The following is a 7,552-nucleotide window of genomic DNA, read 5'->3' as shown; positions in this document are numbered from 1 at the left end:
TCGGGCTCTGTGTGTGTGGGTGGACCTCGGGCTCTGTGTGTGTGGGTGGACCTCGGGCTCTGTGTGTGTGGGTGGACCTCGGGCTCTGTGTGTGTATGCTCTCCTCCCTGACCTCACTCCCAATCCCTGGCGGGGTGGGGGTGGGGGGTGACTGCGGGCGGCCTATCTAGGTGGGGGCTCCACCCCTGAACCTCTGAACCTCATTGGGGGACTTCTGCAGGACTTGACCTTTGACCACACCCCTAGCCTTTTTCTAGGGGAGTTCTGTGGTGGGGCTGCGCCCCGATCATGCCCCTGCTCTGTTTTTATTCTTACATTCATGTGTTTGTGGGTGTCGGCGTGGGTGTGAACGATCATGACCGGCCTCAGGTGCTGGTTCTCAGACCACCTTAGGGAGCTGTCTCTGGCCTGGAACTTTGTTAAATTATCCAAGCCCCTTCCTTGCATGGCTAGTGGTTTCCAGGGACACCCTGTCTATAGTCCCAGCCTCCCTTCACTGGATTTACTAGCTCATTCCAATGCGTGACTATTTAATGGTTCCTGGAGACTGAACGCACTTCAGGAAGTCAGCACCTCACCAGCCCAGCCACCCCAGTTCTGAGGTTTGGTTTTGTATTGTTTTGGGTTTTGGTCTCAAGTTGCCAAAACTGTCCCTAAATTCCTGATGCTCCTGCTACTCCTCTAGAGTGCGGATGACAGGCGTGTACTACCACATTTGGGTATCAAAAGGTTTACTGAAGCCATGCGCCCCAGTGCCCCTCGCGGGCTCCTCGTCTGGCTGTGGCTCTCACTGCCCGTCTTCTGTCTGCAGCTGACCCGAGTGTCCCTTCGCTCTGCGGCTTCCTGGTGTTTTAGCATTTTCTCCGTTGGACAGCTCGAGAGAGAAACTGGACCTGCATGTTAAGACGGACTCATCCCCGCCTTGTGTTTTCCTTCATCCCTCCCCCTCTGTTTTGTACTCTTACTGGCCCCTCACCTCCCTGGAAGAGTCTACAGAAGATGGCACAGCAGCACCAGTTCCTCCAGCCACCTAGGAAGCTTCAGGGAGGGGGTGGGGTGAGTGTGAGTCACTGCGTGACAGCCTGGGCCCTCAGGTCTCAGGCCCCACCCTGATGGGTCCTCCTAAAGGGACTTGAGAAGCTGACTCTCATCCCCCTGGGAAGTGTCCACTGCCAGCCCCAGCTGGGCGCCAGCGTTCCACGCCCACACCGGATTGCAGGTCCCAGCAGGTGCCCTTGCCTGCCTTATTCCAGTGGCCTGTGCCACATAGGACTGAGGCCTGTGACTTCTGCCCAGCGTGTGGACCATCCGTGTCTCTTCTTTCCAGCTTCCCCTCNGTCTTCACAGCCATCAGCCAANCCTAATTCTGTGTCCAGTCCAGCACCATCCTCAGCCCGGCAGCAGACATGGATGTTGACCCATCTATGTCACCCTGTCCCTGATCTCATGGGAATTCAGTGTCTGGGGTTGGCAGGGAGTTTCGGGGTATCGGCGCTGAAATAGTCACCAGGACCGTCCTTGTTGGGGTCAGTCTGTCCAGTGATGGTGTGGATGTCCCCACACCCATTCTTGGCCCTGGGAACAGGTGGTGAGATCACAGGACAGCTGAACCCTTGGAGGGGTCATGATGGCATCAGGCTGCGGCAGATAGTGTCAGAGGTGTGTGTGTGTGGTAGGTAGCCAGTAGGATGATGGGCCCTGAGGGCAGCAGCACCCCCTTGGGTACAGAGTGCCTGGGGAATAAAGACAGTGATGATGCTCTGCTTTCTGTGTCAGCCTCTGAGCCCCACTGCCCTGATAGCTAACATACCACAGCAGGGATGGGTGGTCTGTCTGGCATGCAGGATGCGGTTGCCGTGGGCTCCAGTGAGTGTATAGCCTGCGCACTGCATGGGAAAGGAGGTTCCCGCCCTCCCCACCTGAGGGCCAGACAGCAGGGGACATTTAGGATTCAGTGGGTACATCCTGTCCGGTTTCCATAGATGACAGGAAAATCATGTGGGCTGCAGGTTCGTGGCTTTGAGGGCTCAGGTTCTCTGGGTCAGGCAGTGAGAGGGGACCCCAGCTTCTGGAACCAGTCTCTCCATTTCTGTGTGGCCAGAGAAAGACCTTGACCTGTGAGTGCAGTCTAAAGAGCGAACATCCCTGGGTGTAACTATGCAGTCCATCCCCAGTGTTGGTGACCATCTTCCTCCTTGGTAATGCGAATACCTGGCTGGCCATGTCTGGGATTTGTAGTAGGGAGAATTGTAGGTAACAGGCACCCCAGAGCTTGAGGGTGATGGCCTTCATCTATGTGCCTGTCACTCAGCCAGACATACTTGTGTTCTCTGAATCAGAAACCATGATAACTTTTTAAGGTGCTGCATGCCCTTAACCCCAACATTTGTGAGGCAGAGGCAGGAGAATCTTTTGAGTTGCGGGTCATCCAGGGTTACACAGAGAAACCCTTTTAAATCTGTGGGGAGGAAACCTATGAGGAGCACTTGTACCACAGGGTGTGTGTGTGGTCAGTCCTCTCCCAGCGATGGAACTTGGGTCATCAGGCTTAGTAAGCACCTTTACCAGCTGGGTCATCGGGGTTGGCCCACCCTTGAGGACTTTGTCCCACCTATGTGAAGATCCTCATTTGGGAGGGGAAACAAGAAATAGAACATATTCAAATGCATGCTGTCTCCCAAAGGCGCCCCGTGTGTGTCTCCAGGCTTGCCAGGTGACTGCCAAGCAGCAAGACTTGCCAGCAGACGCCAAGCTAACTTACAGCCCCACAGTAGTTGGGTTTCTAACCTGAGACATGCTCTTTCTGTAGAGCCCGGGCTAGCCACGAACTCAGGAGTCCTCCAACCTGAGTGCTGGGATGAGAGGCCTGAGGCTTCATGCCCACTCGAAACTCAGCATCGCAATCACAGGCTGAACAACAGCTCAGGGCTTCAGGTGAGATATACTAGTACTCAGGAGAAGTTGGAGAATTGGGAGTTCAAGGCCACCCTTATCAGGATCGGCTCACCCAGCAGGTGCTTCTGGACTGGACTGGTGTGGGCTCTAACAGCTTTGTGGCAGCCCTCCCTGCTGACACCTTGAGGGTCCCTGTAGTGGTTGACCTCTCCTGGGATCCACACTGCCTTGGGAATACAAATTATCATGGACACTGGGCCATATCTAGTGCCTGGCTGGCACTGAGTCCTCTCCTGCAGTGGGTATAGGCCCTGGAGACAGAAGGGCCCAGACATCTTGGAACACCTGTCCCATCCCCAGCATTCAGAAACGTTGGGTTGAGTTTAGTTTTTCAAGACAGGATTTCTTTGTGTGGCCCTGCCTGCCATGGAACTCATTCTGTAGACCAAGCTGACCTTGAACTTAGATACCTATAGGCATAAGAAATTTCCAACCCGTCCTTTAGCCCACTACCCACCAGAGGTAGTAGAAGACAAGTTATTAGGACGTGGGTGGAGTGGACCTGTTTAGAAATAGTTCTTTGATTGAAAGTCCACTAGCTTGTCAGGGTAAAGCAGTTCAGTCCAAATATGAACCAGCAGCTGCAGTCTAGTCTTGAGGGCACTGGATCCTACCATAGATGGTCATGAGTTACACAGCTCCCAGGGATTGAACTCAGAACCTCTAGAAGAGCAGTCAGTGCTCTTAGCCGCTGAGCCATCATTTCAGAACTCCCATGTTTTGTTTCTAGTGCTTACATGACTTCACAACTGTAACTCAAAGTTCCAGTGGGTGTGGTGCTCCCTGTGGCCTCCTGCAGCTCTGCACGTGGTGTACAAACACAAGAACACCCATGCGCAGAAGGAAGTAAATTGAATCCCAGGACTGGGAAGACACAGGCAGGTGCATCCCTATGCCTGCTCTACATAGTTCTAGGATAGCCATGCTACATAGTAAGACCTTGGCTCAAAGGAAAAGAAAGACTGGTGATCACGTGATCCTCATGTTTCTGCCCCTTTGACAAAGTGTTTCAAAAATCTGAATTGAACCTAGAGATGTTGAGGCTGTTCCAAGTGTGGCCAGTAGGGGGCTGTCTGCCTTAGCCTCCTGACGCCCCACCTGTTCTTGCAGCACCAGAACCAGGTGGGCAAAACCACAGCTTAACCATCAGGCCTGCATCCTAGAAACACTCCTGGTACCCAGACATAAGCTTTGCACTCTTGGAGTAGGTTATCCTTGCAGGAATAAGAAAACGTCCCTCGGCCGGGCATGGTGGCGCATGCCTTTAATCAGCACTCGGGAGGCAGAGGCAGGCGGATTTCTGAGTTCGAGGCCAGCCTGGTCTACAGAGTGAGTTCCAGGACAGCCAGGGCTATACAGAGAAACCCTGTCTCGAAAAAACNAAAAAAAAAAAAAAAAAAAAAAAAAGAAAACGTCCCTCTAGTCTGAAGTGGCTCAGCTGGCCATCCGTGCACAAGTCACAAAGGGACCCCTCACAGGACCTGGCTGGCACAGGCTCACAATCTTTCCCTACAGGAGCTGGGGCCTGAGGGTGAATGGGCACAGTGCCACCTGAAAGGTCATCCTCAGAGCTGTGAGCTCCTTTCGGGAGGCTGGTTCCCAGTCCCCCCTCTTCTGTTCAGGTTCAAACGACTGAGCCAGCTCCACTCTTGCCATCTCAGCACTAGGGAGGCTGAGGCAGGAGAATCAAAACTTTCAGGCCAGACTGGACTACAGACCTAGGCCCTGTCTCAAAATTTAAAAAAGGTCAACAGTTTGCATGCTTGCTAGTGGGTAGACTAAGCCTTCTTCCCTCCCATTACTATTGTCTATACATTTGGGAGTTGTGATGGTAAACATTCATGTGACCTTAGCCATAGACTTTCACAGTACTTACATTTGGAATCCTCTGCAGACCTGCAGCCCCAGGAGAACGATGGACAGCTTTCCTTTGCGCTGCCTTTTCCTAGAATGTTTTGGGGTGACAGTCCCTGCATACTCTCTTTTGTGTTTGGGTTCCCTTAACACAAGGTTGGAGGGATTCAAATTGCACATTGTTCAGTCATTTTGAGTATTGAATACTATTCCACTGTATGAACTTACCACAGTATTTTTATCTACTTCTCAATGAATATTAGGGTTTTCAGCTTGAGAACTCCACAGTTTATATTTTTTTATTTTTTATTTGGTTTTTCGAGACAGGGTTTCTCTGAATAGTCCTGGCTGTCCTGGAACTCACTCTGTAGACCAGGCTGGCCTCGAACTCAGAAATCAGCCTGCCTCTGCCTCCCAAGTGCTGGGATTAAAGGTGTACACCACCACGCCTGGTCAGTTTATATATTTTTAATATAATATATTTTTATACATATGGTAGTTTTGTCTGCACATCACTTTTCTGCCCTGGGCCATAGAGGCCAGAAGAGGAGGTGAGATAACCTATGACTGGAGTTATAGATGGTGGTAAGGCACCATGTGACTGCTGGGAACTGAGTCCATTTCCCCTGCGAAGGCAGCCAGTGCTGCTAACCACTGAGCAGTCTCTCAGAGCCAGTTATATCTATAGAAGAGTTATTTTATTATTTGTGTGTGTGAGTATTTTGTCTGTATGTATGCCTGGTGGCGTAGAGGTCATCATCCACCATCAGATCACCTGAATCTGGAGTCATGGATGGTTGTTAGCTGCCAGTTTGTATCTTTTTTTTTTTTTTTTTTTGAGACAGGGTTTCTCTGTATAGCTCTGGCTCCTGGAACTCACTCTGAAGACCAGGCTGGTGTCGAACTCAAAATTTGCCTGCCTCTGCCTCCCAAGTGCTGGGATTAAAGGCGTGCACCACCACTACCTGGCTCAGTTTGTATCTTTTTAAAATCTTTATGTCTCATTTTGTAGGGCAGGCTCACCTCATCATCTCAAATGCCAGAGCTTCTGCTGTAAACCAACGCACTCCCAACTCCTTTTGTTTGAGACCAGTTTTTCTGTCTTAGAGTTTCACGGCTGAGAACAGACGCCATGACCAAGGCAACTCTTGTAAAGGACAACATTTAACTAGGGCTGTCTTCCAGGTTCAGAGGTTCAGTCCATTTTCATCATAGCAGGAAGCATGGCAGCATCCAGGCAGGCATGGTGCAAGAGCAGCCAAGAGTCCTACATCTTGGTCTGAAGGCAGCCGGGGGGAGACTGAAATCCCACACTGAGGGAGCTTGAGCATAGAAAACCTTACAGCCCCACTCCCACAGTGGAAATTCCCCCAACAAGGCCACACCTCCGAACATGCCACTCCCTGTGGTCGAGCATTCAAACACATGAATGTATGGGAGCCATAGCTATTTAAACCACTACAATCTTTCTATGTAACCCTGAATGTCCTGTAACTTGCGATATAAATCAGGCTGGTCTTGAACTCACAGAGATCTACCAGCCCCTACTCTTTCCTGAATTCTGGGAGAAAAGGTTTGCACTACTATGCCTGGTTGATCCCAGCACTTATGAAGTAAATGTTGTAATTGTTATTGCTTCTATTACTTCATGTATGCTTGCACAGTGGGGGCGCAGGCACATTTATGTGACATGGCATGTGTTTGGAGGCCAGAGAACAACTTCAGCATCTGTCCTACTTTTCCAACCCTGCATGGTCCCGGGCATTGCCATTACTAGTCTTGTGAGCCAAGTTCCTTTGACCCACTGACCCATCAAGGTGTCTCCCTAGCCCTTCCCTGTAAGGTATCATGTGGTTTTGCCTGGCCTTGACCTTAGGAATTAACCGAAGCTGGCCTCGTCTTCCTGCCTCAATTTTCCAAGTGCAAGGATGTGTTTATTCTAGACCTGTGAAAAAGATAAGTTGTGTTATCCCAGACTGAGAGCCAGAGGCAGGCGGATCTCTGAATCTGAGGCCAGCTTGGCCTATAAAGCAAGTTCTATGACAGCGAGGGCTACACAGAGAAATCCTGTCTGTATAAAACAAAACTAACAAACAAACAAAAAATTTAATCAGTTCAGTATGTTTGATATAGTGACATGTTGATGAACTCAGGCCATATTTGCTTCAAATCTTTGAGTGAATATATATTAGTTTCTATTGACTAGATACACAGAGTTGTGGCTGTGCCATAGGATGAGTATACACTGGACCCCCATCTGTACTGTCTGTTAGCCAGGAAGGAGAAAGTCCCCAGGCTTCACTGTTCTTCACACAATAATGGCTTCAAATCTTCTGGTTTAGAAATGACTTTTGTCTGGAAACAACCTGACTCTCCAGCAGCATTCAAGCAGATCTAATTAATCCAGACAATGGAATATTATTTAACAATTAGAAACAAGAGCTGAACACAGCTCATCAGTTAGGAAGACTAGCCAGGCGTTGTGGTACATGCCTTTAATCCCAGCACTCGGGAGGCAGAGGCAGGCGGATTTCTGAGTTCGAGGCCAGCCTGGTCTACAGAGTGAGTCCCAGGACAGCTAGGACTATACAGAGAAACCCTGTTCTAAAAAAAAAAAAAGAGAGTGACTGGCTGCTCTCACAGAGAATGCGCAGGTTTGTTTCACACATTGCAGCTCAGGATCACCTGTGACTCTGATCAAAGGTCATGCAACACTCTCCTCTGACTTTTTTTTTTTTTTTTG

General features: G+C 50.2%; 1 protein-coding gene across 3 annotated transcripts in view; it reads left to right on the top strand.

Moving 5' to 3' along the window:
- Positions 1 to 1,764, top strand: part of Sgta (small glutamine rich tetratricopeptide repeat containing alpha) — a 17,349-nt gene extending 15,585 nt beyond the window's left edge. For 2 of the 3 annotated variants that reach the window (XM_029542579.1, XM_029542580.1), the window contains exon 12: positions 812 to 1,763. The gene's annotated coding sequence lies outside the window, so the exon portion shown is untranslated. Of the gene's footprint in view, positions 1 to 811 lie in introns of all 3 variants that reach the window. The other variant, XM_021205212.2, reaches the window with a different exon arrangement.
- The last annotated feature ends 5,788 nt before the right edge of the window (positions 1,765 to 7,552 follow it).

This window comes from Mus pahari, chromosome 9, assembly GCF_900095145.1.
Source record: "Mus pahari chromosome 9, PAHARI_EIJ_v1.1, whole genome shotgun sequence".
In the NCBI taxonomy this organism is placed as follows: domain Eukaryota; kingdom Metazoa; phylum Chordata; class Mammalia; order Rodentia; family Muridae; genus Mus; species Mus pahari.
This window is presented reverse-complemented; position numbering and strand designations above follow the sequence as displayed.